Source organism: Limanda limanda, chromosome 16 (genome assembly GCF_963576545.1).
Source record: "Limanda limanda chromosome 16, fLimLim1.1, whole genome shotgun sequence".
In the NCBI taxonomy this organism is placed as follows: domain Eukaryota; kingdom Metazoa; phylum Chordata; class Actinopteri; order Pleuronectiformes; family Pleuronectidae; genus Limanda; species Limanda limanda.
The window spans coordinates 14,938,354-14,953,006 of NC_083651.1; positions in this window are offsets into that span (position 1 = coordinate 14,938,354).

Here is a 14,653-nt window from a genome sequence, read left to right on the forward strand (position 1 = left end):
TACAACATCAGGCACAAGAGGGCAGCATAAGACCAAGAAACTGTAACCCAGGTGTAATATTGATGTGTCATGACTCATCTCACAGTGAGCAGCTGGTAGTTTGATTTCATTCCCTTTACCAGCCGTGACGGGGACGATGGTAGTTTCAGGTATTTTTCATAATGACTGTTTCTAGTTGTTACAATACACAATCTCTTTCGGAAGTACATTTTGTTCTGTCAACAATACAAATTCTTCGTGGGGATAAAAATCTGGAAACTGAGCTGAGATGATGAATAGTCAGTAAAATATGACAAAATATTAACATTTATAGTACTGGACATGCAAGAAGTACTCACAGTGAGTATGCAATAATGCAAAAAATTGTAGGAGGATACCAGAAAATTATTACTTTCCTTAAAGTGATGTGTTTACTGGAAGCTTGACATTCAAATTATTGCTCACTTTATTCAAAAGCCACTTACAAGTGAGGGACAACAAAAATCATTTCAGAGTTCGTGCATTAAATGCTAAATCTGTCAAATATGACAAAGTACAAGGAATTCAGCTGGAGAAAGTGCACAGTAGGTGCACGTAAAGCATGTCAGGGTGTTAGAGGAGGAGGAGGTGATCTCAGAGGAAAAGACGAGTCCTTGAGAGATTCCTGTAGATAAAGAGAGACGCCCCCTTGCTCGCAGCATAAGTCATAAGTAAGCTGATTATCTTTTGACAGTGAAGCTCTTTGCCCTGATATGAAACTCATCCCTTGCTAAAACAAAGCCGGGGGATTTCCTCAGCACTGCAAATTCCGGATTTTACTTTCTGGCTCCGCAGCTGTGTGTGGGCCGAGCTGTGTTTGGCCACCGCTTAGTCACTTTCTGGTGAGAGCAGGGAGACAGAGCACAACAGGATATCTGGATGCGTTTTACTGAGAATCCAACCTCATGGTTATTTGCTTTTACTCCTGCATCTGCATCACAGTTGCACCAGATTTTCTCGACATTCATTATCCTGATCACTAACAGCTCAAACACGGGGGGAAAATCCCCTGGAGATGCTTTGTTTAGTTCATTTGTGACCTGCCTCCTGAATACAAACAGTCAAGATCGAATGTTTCAGTTGGCGTCTTATCTTTCTGCTGCACTGATGGATGTGAAATGATCCTCTGGCAGAGGGCCGCGACTGTTCCCAGCCGGGGGTCCATCCGGTCAGAGTGAGCTCACTGGCATCAGGAGCAGCTGCAGGGAGGACGGAGGAAGGTCACAGACCAAAATGAGGCTGAATGTCCAGAAACAAGAGAGCGGCGGCCCCGGGGCCTCAAGGTCGAGATTGATGTACAAATCTAAGAAGAGCGAACACGGGGCTCAGTGGAGCTCATTAGGCACAAAATGCCTTTAAACCAAATGCTACCAAGCCTCAGTACATTGTCTATCATTTATTACCAGAACCTGGATTTAAGATGATAAAAACAGCTTTTCATTCACTTGCCGTTCATATTAACGGTTTCTGACCTCATGGATTCATTCGCCGTCTTTGTTACATCGTCCAACAGCGGGCATGTATCCAATTTAATCACATTTTGCTTCCAGATTACTGTTAATGTTTTTAATTTTATTGTACGAGTGTACAATTAATACAGTCACGTTAAGTTCATCTTCTGCAGTTATATTTCCTGAAGTTTAGAGAAGAAACTCTTTTTGCCCTAACTGTATCCTCTTGTCCTCTTTTTCATTTGAGAATCTATTTTCTTCAGTTGAATTGAGTCTGTTGGTCTGACTTTGCAGAAGAAGCAGCTGAAAGCAGTTGGAAATGTAAAAATGGACGAAGAATTTAAACTGTAGAGAAACACTTCACAGCTTATATGACTCATTCCTATTGAGTGTTTATAAAGATGGCCGACATAACAGCTCCCAAAAAGTGAAGCCAAAGTGTATCAATCGCCACCTGGTGGCCGGCTACAGTACATGTAATAGATAAAAGTAAATGTACACATTCAATACATTTTTCTGAAAGACACTTTCTGGTCTTAAGTAATTATTAGTTATTTGATGCAAGAAAGAAACGGGGTGTAACATCACAATTGACGGCTGAGACTGCCTTTGATTGATATTTTTATTTCTGGGTAGTGGGAGGGAGTGGAGACGTGTCATCCATCCTCATAAACAGTCTGTGGTCTTGAGTATTGTCAACCTCTTAGTTCAACACTTCCTGAGCAAGATGAAATAGTTTTATAAGTGATTTAATGGTTTTCGAAAGACAAGTTCAAACATCTTTCAACTTGCTTTTGATTCTGAGCGTCGCCTCCCTCTTCCTCGGAGATGTGGTGAAGTTTGAATTTGTGCTTTCTACTTAGATGCCTTTAGTTTTCCAGAACCATTTATTTATATGGTTTTAGATTACCCACCCAGGGAACCATTTTTCTCCTCCCTCCTGTTTTCTATGATCTCAGTGACGAGCTGTTGTTTATGCAGCCCGCAAACTCACAAAATCTCATTTGATTCCCCCCCATCTGCTCTACCTCATGCTCCAGTTGGGAGCATATATCTGATTAATATTACCTCATTCCGAAACAACGTCCACATTTCACCCAGAACCTGCAGCTACATTTGTTCACTTGAATGTTTGTTTCCAAACAGATGAGTGTACATACACATCCTATGGAACACAGACTGTGAGTAGGCATGTGGCCGTACTGCCCCACGTACACCAAGGATTTTAGTGCACATATTTCCATCAATGGTTTTCTCTACTCTGATCTGCAGCAGGTTAGTTGGGATGCCGGCTGTGTATCTCAGTTTATCAGTGGGCTACTTTTGCAGAGTGGTTTGTGCATACTTCACTACTTGAGTCGTGTTAGCAGAACTCTATTTGCACACCGAAAGGCAGTCTGCAGCAGGCGGTTTCGCAACAAACCGAAAATGATGTGGCTGAAACAAAGACTCCCGGGTGGCGTCGGGAATTACAGCATCCAGATGTTTCCCTCTGTAGCTGGTCGTTATCAGGCTTGTTTCATGGGACACATACGCACACGTACAGATCCAATGTGATTCTTACTCAGTGAACCTGCAAACAGTGCGTGTGTGTGTGTGTGTGTGTGTGTGTGTGTGTGTGTGTGTGTGTTTGTGAGAGAGCAAGAGATATTTTATAGTCTTACTCATCTTAATGTCCTATAAGTCCATTTTTAGAACTTATACGACACAGTTCTATCATTTAAAATGTTTTATATATACAAGAAACATCATGGAAAAAGGTGCAGGAAACAACAATATGGACAATAACAGCTATGCTACACTTGTTGGAGCAAAAGCTATTGATTATGTTGACAAAATATCAAAGTTGTTGAATTTCCTGGAGAGAAGCAGCTCTCGCCGTGCTGTAGATTCTCTGGTTTTATTAAATTGCATGATATTCCCCCAAGAACGCTGATTTCAAGAGAAGATGCTGCTCAGAAGACAGCTTCAAATCCAGCTTCAATCCTACTATCATGATTTTCTATACATCAGGAAAAAAAGGAAGTTCTGGCCGTTAATAATTTATCTGACGATGGACCTCTGAAATTGTCAAAGAGTTTAAATTCAAACTCACAAATATTCAGTATGACCGTGTCCCCATGAGGAAAGAAAGGATTTAATCGTTGTTCTCTCTGTGTCCTCCAGTTTCCTGCAGGCAGATTATTCCTCTATTATTGTTTCATCTTTATTTACTTAATTTTCTGACATGTTTTACCTGCTTCATGCCAACATTTATGAAACAGACATGCAGTGCACTGATTTCCAGGCCGCTGATTAAATTGGGTAGTTCAATATCTGTTAAAAACACATAAACAACCACGACCAATCCTCCCCCGCAACAGCTACCATCGCCTGAAGCTCTCACTGGACAAAACCACCAAACATAGAGAAACACACTTTAAACGGGGAAATTCACTTGTTACAGCAAAAAAGAGAAAAACAGAATTTAAATAACAGTGCCGAAGCAACAATAAAAAAGAAAGATCAAAATATATACACTACTAAACTACACATAATGAGAGTAAAAATATACAGAAAACAAAAACAAAAAACAACCTGCAAAACAGACACTGTGCAAAAGCAGGTACTGGGGAGAAAGTGGAGTGATGTAAGTGTTATTGTAATGAAAACAAAAGTATTATAAGTAATATTGCAACAGTAGTGACCATGATACAGAAAAAATAATTAAAAGTAAGTGACCATAATATAAATAATACTACAAGATAGTATAAAGGAAAATATAAATATTGCAATGAATGTGTGTGTGTGTGTGTGTGTGTGTGTGTGTTCAAAATAACTCAACAGCCCATGGGCAGATTTCCATCAAACTTGTTATTACATGCAGTTGTATGTCCAGATGATTACCTTTTTGGAGCTGATCGGTGAAAGGTCAAGGTCAACAAAGACATCGTCAGAAAAACACATTGTGCAAGATACAAAAGAGAGCAAGAGACAATCTGAAGCTGATATTGATATTTAAAGTTTTGAGAAGTTTCATGATTTAAAAGTTGTGTTTCCTTGATCTGAGTCAACCTCACCTCTGTTCAAACTCTTATTGTAAGATTATCATCTCCAAAGTGCATTTAATTTTCAGTGGAACCCAGTTATATGTATGAGGAGAAGGATGAACCTGAGAACAAACGTTGAAACCAGAAACAAATTTTATATCTTCTATTCAAATTTTAATGGATATTTTCCCAAACTGAAAATAGTTCACTAAAAGGATGGAATTAGTTTCGGCAGAATTGAACACATGCTTACAGTGGCCTTCTTGGATTTTTATGAAAAGATATCTCTTGTTTTCTTGTCCCAGAAGGCCAAAGTGCGAATGAAGGCCTGTAAAATCTCAACAGCACGTCAGAGCACGTCATCTGAAAAAAGTTCCATTATTTCATTTATCTCTCTGCACAATGTGACATGACCAACATGTCATTCACAAAACATACACGCACAATCTGTTTGTCTCAGCCTGACAATAATAACCACACACTCTTGGCTCTCACATGCGCGGCCATGCTTTCCCGTTAATCCGCTTGATCAGACGTCTGCTGCGGCTGGTGTTTATTTCAATCCATGCTGATCTGTCCTAATGGGCAAATCACTAACCCTGATGGGTGATCCAATATTCTGTCAGTCCTTCAGAGCAAGACCAGATCGATGCAACAGAGAGACTCCAAATTCAGTTTCAAATACTTTCCTATGAATCTCCAGTGACTAGTTTGAATCCCTGAATCCCACAACATATAAAAGACTGAGACTTTTCGTATCCGTCTCCAGGAAAAAAAAATGTTTGAACTGCAGGAGCGCGAACTCCTCCCCTGCAACCGTGGCACCTTGCGTAACTGTCACTTTGTCAGAGGGAGAACAAGTAACAGGAGAAAGTGTTTTTTCAGAAGACGACAGGAAAGGAAGACAGAATAGATCAAACTAAAAGGCCGAATGGAAGCGTGTGTAGCAAACTGCCGAAGCTGCTTTGTTAGGATTGACTCTATTTATCAAGGAAAGTGTTGGTAATCCTGGAATAGCTGACAAGAGCAGGCTGCAGTTTAGAAATATACAACTGATACAAGGAGATTTGATGGAGTGTAATCTTGTTCCCAATCAAACAAACCAACAAACAGACAGGGATGAAAACCAAACCTCCCTAGTGGAGTTGAAAATCTACGACCAGTTCGAGTCTTTGTTGATCAGCTCCTAGATTTCTCAAGTCCGAAATATCTGTGTTTGTCTCTGAGTTTAATGTGACCTTAAATATTCAGGCGATGGTCAGGGACATTAAAAAGTATAATACCCTCGTTTCATGTACTATTTTGCAATTTCCTCCTACAATCCCTCCAAAATCGAGGTTAAACAAGACGTCTTATTGTGTGGATGGGCGGTAATCCAGGAGGCTTTGCACCATTTTATTATTTCTGCAAATAAAGTGGCTTTAGCCGTATTTATTGGAGCTCCTGTGTGGTTTGAAACTCTGCTGTGTCTAATCCAAAAGAACCTGCCCGGGCTTATATAGAGTCCCAGGTTTCTGATCCCTTCACCACCCCCCCCCCCCCCTCCTCCAAGCCCCTTTTCATTCTCCACAGCGCTCCAATCCGTTTTTGCAGTTTTTGTTTTTAATGTGTGGCTCACAGCTTTTCTTTGGCCAGAGCCTGCGCGACCACACAGGCTTTAAATGTTGCGTCCCAGAAGAAATGAAAATATACCCAGAGAAAAACGTTACCTCAGTTTTCTTTGCATTAATGCGAGTTCCCTTTTTCTGACGTGGTGCAGATCACAACCTCATAACACCTTGGTTTACATATGCCGCACGAATACTAATGTTTAGAAGTTGCAGGAGCTTGATCAGCGAAGTTCTGCTGAACTTCTCTGTACCCTTGACTCTGTGTTTTGAGGGATGAACACCCCATTCCTCAAATATGATCTCATTATTGCAAGTATGGAGTTGTGTTTGCAGGCTGACTCATCTGTCTCATGATGAATTCTCATTAGGGCGGAGAAACCAATTCTCTCTTGCTTAATAGCATTTTTTTTTCTTTCTGCTGCTCTCTGCCTGCTGCCGGCTTCTGTAGATGCTTAAGCTTGAGCCTTATGTTTTCTGCGCTTGGTAACTCAATGGAGCCGCCTGTGGCGCAGGAGAGAAGCACTTTATCCCTATTATCAGATGGTGATTCACAATATATCACCACCCAATCCAGCCTCGCACACACTTTCACATTTGTCTTTTTCTCTTTACCTGCATATTGTTTGGAAATCTAATTATTAAAAGCACCATTGCTATTGTCAGTGATCAGATACAAGTTTTTGGCTGATTATCAGGATGATATGTGGAGTTAATGAGCGTCCTCCTCGATTGTTCCATTCAACCCCAGCTCACCAAAGGGTTAAGTGTTTCCAGTCTCCTGTGGAAACCTGTAGAGCAGATGAGTAGCAAGAAGTGTGTGTCAGTGAGGTATGTGTGTGTGTGTGTGTGTGTGTGTGTGTGTGTGTGTGTGTGTGTGTGTGTGTGTGTACACCCCGACAAAAAGGGAGTGTACATGCAGACAGTGCACCTCCAGCCTCCTGTCTGTTTCACCTCAGGGGAAGTGCCAGCTGCTCAACAGTCATGCTCTGTAGCAGCCTAGTATTTATTCACCAGGGAGAGACACTTAACACCGCAGCCATGGGGAAGCAGGTAAGATCTGATAAAAGAAACATTAAGTGGTATCGAGCTAAATGAGTTTAATCAGCGCTGGGTCTTAAATTTAGTTTCACAGAATAGCAATAAAGAAACAATCCCGCGGGACTTAATGTTAAATCAGAAATAATGCTGATGCATTAAGCTCAATCAACTTCCTGCCTCGGCGAAGATGCTTAATAGTTCTCCTGTAATACACGTCATTAACTTCACATTATGTGTAATACCAGGATTTCTCTACATGCCGCACAGTCAGGAAAATAGTAAATGCACACACACATGCAGGGATGCACAACCAGGTTTTCACAGGACGAAGGCAGCACATTTTACACAATCGCTGGAGGAGTGTTGGTTGTTTGTGTTTCTTTGTATGAGAGCGTTAATTCGGAGCCAGAGCCAGATATGTTATCAAGTTCAGTCTTGTTTTCACATGCAACACATCTGCTGACAGGAGAAATCTGCCTGCTCACAAAACTGCTGCTGGCAAATCATTATTCCAACCAAAAATACAAACACATTTCTTGAGCATGGGGAACAATTACTCTCTTACTTTCTGTCGTTGTGTGCGAGGTTCTTTTGTATTCACAAGCGTAAACGTGGATTTTCAATGACTCGGCAAGTTCTTTTTCTTTTCTCGGTGTGAACTTAAGCAATGTTATGTCGGCCTGAGCGAGAACAGAAGGCGTAATTGCGCCAAATAGCTGCGGATAGGGAACTCTGGTTAATTCATTTTGGTTCCCCCCATGCACACATCTGGTTCTGCTATTGCTCTGAGATGCCCTCATTCCCTCAGTTTGGAGAGAATGAAACCGAAGTTTTCTTTTCTTGGTATTTCTGTTTTGCGAATTAGATCCATTGTATAAACTGGCCCGTGAAGAGAAGACAATTCAATGTACTCATATTTTCCCTCAGAGCGTTGGACGTATGGTGATTTGAATCTCGCTGTTATTGCGCGGCTCGGCGTCTTCTTCCCTTCTTTCCCCCGAGTGATAAACTCGACTGTCTCCGTCAGGTCAGCGGTGCCAGCTCCATCAGCAGCTGTGAAATCCTGCTTGTTGTGACAGGGCGCGAGCGGAAGCTGGTACAGTCGCATTGTTAGAGCCAATAACTGTCCATGGAAGTGGCGTGTGTGTGTGTGTGTGTGTGTGTGTGGAGAATATTGTTATATCAACGATACCTCCGCGGGAAGCGCAAATGTTTAATCCATGCTGACCTCCAAAGAATGTGCCTCTCAGGCCAAGACGGAGGAATGTGCTCTCCTCCGTCTTGAAGGAATGCTTTGTTGACACGTAGATGGAGAGTAAAGTGGGAATATTTTCTAGGGCCACATCGAAACCAGGGAGGAAACTGATCCTTTGACTGTCATTTAACCTTCGGGTACATTGAGTAACGCTGCACAGACCGGCCTCTTACATCTATTCTCTTTGTACGCCGGTTATCGCTGATGGTGCAAACTGCAGCAGCGTCAAACTCCCGTTGGAAGTCGCTCTCCCTGAACAGAGGGTGTTTTGAAATCGTCCCTCAGCTCGGATGCAGCCGACCCAGATACCGACAGCTGGACCTCTGCCTCTGGCTCCGAACGGTCTCCTTGGACACATGAACACGACAAACCACAACAGATGTTCAGCCCTCCTCCAGCATTTCTTGGTGTAGGAGGTCTCATTTTCTCGGAACAGAGGACAGAGGAACAGTGTGTGGGTCTCGAATGTCCTCTTAGCAGTTTTCTACCTGGCTACATTGAATATATAATGTCTCTGATGCCGCTGCTGATGTGTCTGTGTGTTCAGGAGCCGGGTTTCAGCTGGAGTTTGCAGACGCGAGGGTATTTGAGTGCTTCAGACGCACGATAAGATAACACAAGTGTTGTTGAAGGGAGATTCTTGATAAAGATGTGACGCTCCGATTTTTTTTTCTCCCATCCCTCAGAAGCTGGAAGCAATTACAGGCTTCTCCCAGCAGCAAAGAATGCAGCAGACGTTCACCGCACCCTTTCATAAGAATCTTTCTCTTTTTTTCATGAAAAAATACAAAATAAAAGCAGAGACTTTCAGGCTGTGTGGATGTGGTGAGGACTAAATATAAGACATGACCTTACTTTTCCCAAAACTCAGTCAATGTTTTATTTCCGATGAGACAGTTCCAGTCATTAATTGTGTTGCAGTCAAGGAACAACTGGTTGTTATGGTTTTTGAACTTTGATCTTTGATCCTATCATAACTTTGTTTGAATCATTCAACGAGGGCAGATCATAAACCATTTTCATACACTTCTTCAAACATTACCAAAGTGTCTCAATGGTCCTGCTCCTTACAATTACTAGGTGAAGATTCCATAGGTGCTACATGGGCTTGGGAACCAACCCAAGTGGGCCATCACAGTCAGAGCTGAATTTCATATCTATCCGAATCAATGGCAGATCTACGATTTCTCTTCATCAGGGGCCATAAAGGGGCCATGAATTACACAAAATGGGCCATTTATATGCCCAAAATCAATGCACAATTTCCTGATTTAATAAGTCCTAAGTCATTCCTTGTGTGTTCTCAAAACATAACAAATTGTCATATTTATTGCTAGTGCTGTTAGTAAGTGACTAGTGACAGGAAGGGGGGAATTCAGAGGCCAATTAGATTCAGCTGGGGCCAGGGGCTACTGGATCCGCCCCTGCACCAGATGATCCAATCCGAACATACAAAGGGAACGACAATGGAGTGTGACAACAAATCTAATTTGAACATTCATAAGTTGTTTGGGCCTGTAGGTTTAGAGTTTAGGGTTTGTGTTGTCCTTGGTTTTTGCATAAGGTTTATTTTGGGCACGGGGATCGAGTTTGCAACTGTTAATAGCACTCAGTGACAGAAACACAGAGCGGCGCCGAGGCCTCAGACAGCTTCTTTTACATAAGATCCAATCACACCAGTCTGCACCACAGCATTAATCTGTTTCCTACAACGCTTCAGAGAGGAGAACTGGACGCAGCATCGATCCTGTTGTTGGCAAAACACAGCGCCAACAAGGCTGCAGCATTTTCAGGGGAAAAGAATCAATTCCAGGTCAATGCCCTCATCAGTCCTATATGTTCTGTGAGCTAATCATAAAGCGCTCTGAATGCATATAGACAGTTGCAGATGCGATTGGCTCAGCAGCTCTTTGGATTTTTCCCAGAATGCTTGCAATAAACAGCATTTAGCAATTAAAGTCTCGGGGATATCACCTTGAGTAACACCTCTGTGTTGAGAGTTGGAGATAAAGTGCGGTGAGTGTTAATTGGCTCGGTACTAACGTGTTCATTTATTTAATGATGTTTGGTGGGTTGCTTGGTTATTTTCCCCGGAGGATGAAACCAATTAAAAATCTTGAGCCTTTGCCACGATGAGGTCCGGCCATGCGCACATCTTATTGTTCGCTGGCAAAAACAAGGAGTGGCGGCTCTGGACTCGTCCGAGTTGAGGAAAAAAACAATTATCTCCGCTCAGATCAGGGTTTGCTCTGAAAAAAAAAAACCAAGACCGTGCGCTAACTCAATTAGACGTGTGCAGTCAGAGTTTAATTGCCGAGAGCTCAATGACAAACACGACATGATGAAGATGTTCCTGTTTTGTCCTTTTGCTTCGGATGTGGTGCACAATCCGATGAGTGCATTTTCCCTTTCCAGTTTGTATGGAGCCGGAATATGAAATGCATCGACGCAGCACAGCCCTGGAGACCGATCCCATCTGTTCGGGGCCTGCCTGTGTAGTCAGGAACTCATCACAATGTGGTCCCCAAGGTTTATGCACCCCCCCCTTTGTCTCTCCATTTGTTACCTCTTTGTTTTATTGCTGAGAGGGCGGGGAGCCCGGGGCAAGAGCACACAACCCCAGAGAGGAGGAGGAGGAGGGGGTTGGTTGGTTGGTTGGTTGGTTGGTGGACCTGAGCCTTAATGGACACAGCATCCATGTGATGGCCCAGTGCAAGTGATGCTTCCTGGGCATGTTTTACGCTTGCGTGAACCCAGGGCTGGGGCTCGGGCAGGGCGGGGTGGGGCTGGGGAGCTCCAGCCAGGAGGGAGGGAGTGTGCAAGGAGACGAGTGCAGCCGGGATGCTGCTGCATGTTTTGTTTTGTCTCCCACCCATGTGCAAGTGAAAGAGAAAGAGAAGCGTCAGAGGGAGTTGCATCTTCCTGGGATTTAGAGGATCACCTGGGACAATAGCACGTAAGTCAGGCTTATTCAGCTCATTTCTTATGGCTGCCGTGTCATTGGAAAAGTTGTGATGATTTGATCCAGTCAGCAATATCTGCTTAAGTTTATCCTTCTGCTGATCAGATGTGTTCCCTCTTTCTCTCTTTCCTGCATAACCTTTCTGCACAGATTTTGAACGCCGCAGATTACATTTATATTTAAGGACTCCTTTGTTCAGTGCACTTTCTAAAGGCTGCTGCAGCAAGGTGAAGAATAACCCCTCCAACAGAATGATGAAGCTTACAAATGTCTGCTAGTCTGCTCCCTGGGAGAAATCCTGTTTCCTTTTTTTCCCCCATCATCATATTTCACAGCCTATTTTGTTCCAACTTCTTATCTGCTCCTTCAGGAGGCCTTTTCTGGCCCTTTTCAGGTCTTTTTCCAATTAATACAGCTTGATGTGCCAGCCGCCACTGAGAGAACCGCCTCAGGCAGCAAATGGCCTTATTTAGTGGGGATGAATATTCATTTGTTTTGAATAATTACTTCAACAGTGCTGTTACTTATTGATAAGGGAATATATGTACAGTATAATCCAAGATGTTTTTTTCTCTAATTTCCAGCAGTAATTTTGCAGGGATTAAACCTAGAACATAAACATCTTGATTGTCACTTATACAAATACATTAACACAACATATAACTGTTATTGTCAGCCTCCCAACATCTGGGCTGGATTAAATCGTGACTTTATGTCCTAATAATTGCTACGCTGGAACATTTAGTTTCTCTTTTGTCCAAGATGTCAAATATTTGGATTTATAAGCTGTGCCTGATATTTGTTTGGACTGCTGGAAGTTCAGCTGTTATTTCCGTCAATTTCTGTAGACAGAGACTTTGTGTGTTCGGCTGGATTTGGGTTTCCAGTGGGCGAGCTGGGGACAGACACTCAGACCGCAGCCCAGACAAGTTTTTAGGGATGTCTAAAACAGAGGAAAAAGACTTTTTCTTTAACACTTAATGTGTCTCACAGTTCATAGAGGGACGTAAGTTTGGATGGCTCCTGGAGCAGTAAACCATGTTCACCTTCCAAAAAAAACCCCACTGGCCTCAATTGTCACCGTTACTCCGAAGTCCCTGTGAATGTCATGAGTTTTATGGCGTCTTAATGCAGTGAAATGAATCTCGATGTGACCGTGTGAAGTGGCGAGGTCATTATTCCGTTGCGTGGCGCCGCAAGGCCTTGGGCGCCGCTGCACATACTTACCCGTACACATTTCCCTGCTGCTGTAAATTACCGAATCTGCGGCGCACGTCTGATTAGCGGTGTGAGGATAATGCCGTCTGTGTGTTTTACACGGGAAATTGATTTGTGCTGTTTACAAATCCATTAGTGTGTTAGTAACGTGGGCAGAATAACTCACACACAAGAGGCCCTGGCTTGAATCGACCGCTGCCTCTCCTGGCTTGTGGGCCTCAGGAGGGGAGTTGTGGTCAGTGGGAGCAGAGTGACCCCTTCTCAGGTCCCGCTAACAATGTCACAATATGTGTCTTTTTCCCCCCCCCCGACAAAACGAAGCCGTCTTCAGATTGGCAGGGGCTGCTGGAAAGAGTGACAGACAGCAGTGGGCTTGACTGGGGAACAAACAGGCTGTGAAGAGCGAGCGGAAGGTTTTGCCAGTGAAAAGATTAGAGTGGCATCTGGCTCCGGTGCCAAGATGCATCGCTGCTTTCGCCACACTGTCATGGCAACGGGAGCTTTTACGCACCCGCTCTCCCAGTCTCCCCAGCGAGTGGCCCTGGACTGCACCAAAGAGCCATTTAAAGTGCTTGTGATTCTTCACGTTGACCCCGGCGTTCACCTGCAGTTAATCATGTTGCAACGTAAAACGGCTTCTCTCTGAAGTTGTGCTGCTGTTAACGAGACCTTTGCGACGCCGGCGTTTTGATTACTCACTCATTTCCGAGGCTTTCTTTTCCCTCTTGAATGACATGTAAATGAGCGCCGCTGCATTAAAAAGTCTACTATACAGGTTCGCGTAACCTCAGCTGAGCATCTCGACAGGCCCATCCATCCCCGTCGCTCCCATTTGTCTCGCGGGGCACCTCTGTTCCCTGGTGACCAATCAGGAGCGCCTCCTCGTGTGGCTGAAAGCACCCCCCTCACCGCCTCATCGTCAGACGTGATTGACAGCCTCCCACAGGAAGGAGGGAGGGGGGGTTATTTACCTCCTTATGTTCTCATGGGAGTAAGTTAATGATCCCAGCCAACAAAATAATACAAAGCAAGGGAGAAAGCCTGAGAAGTCTGCGCCGTGGGTTGAAGCGTTTGGAGCCGTTTGGGCTTCCTTTAGAGAGGATTAGAGGAGGAGAAGAAAGTGTGTGAAGGAAATTTCAGAGATAAACGGTGAGACAGATGAAGCAGCAGAGCCCAGGCAGAAAGCAGGAGCTGAGGGGAGGCTTCTGAGGAAAGCCGGTGTGTTCAGAGAAATCTCTTCCCGGGCTTTATTGCTGTTTGTCACCTGGACTATGGACCGGCTGACTGAGTGACTAACAGACCGAGAGGTAAGGGATGATCTGTAATTCCGGTGGGGGGGCACTTCAAAGTCGACTTTGGACTTGAGAAAGTTTTGGTGCACTTGAATAAATGTGCATTGCTGTATCCATGCGTGCACTTTTCTCCACGCAGATTTTTGACATTTTGAAATCAATTACTTTGCACATTATGCACATACTGAGGCTCCTATTGTATTTTGCACTGGGTGTCATGGAATCACCAGGATACCAGTGAGTTTATGTGACTGTTCAAGTCTTTATCTGCCCTCCCATACTTTACAATCTAAATTGTTTTACATTGCTCTCACCTTTCGCCTTCATTCTTTATTGAACCCTGCAGGCAAAACTGCAACACAAGAACTCCTGGCAGGCGCTCGGAGCCGCTGCTTTTCCAAATCAATCTCTCTCTCGTGTGCGCCGGTTTTACCGCATAACAGAAACATTTGCTTTACACAGAGTTACTGTATCAACAACGCTGATTTGACAAGGCTGACAAGGTCTTCTCAGGTAAAACAACGCCTCCAACTACAAACCTCAGACCTCAACAGTTTCACAGCGAGCGTGTTCTCAGACCCAGAGCCGAGGAAATCGATGGTACCTTATTATGTGATCAGCATGGCCGTTGTTTGGATGCCAAGTGTGTCAGCCAGCACATGTTGGGGAACATTTTCCATGTAGCTGAAGACTGCTGAGCAGATGTCAAGAATCTGAGAGAACTTGGTGCTCTAAGTCAGCTGTCTCAGTCGCAGCACATTCCTGCGTGTTCATGTTTTC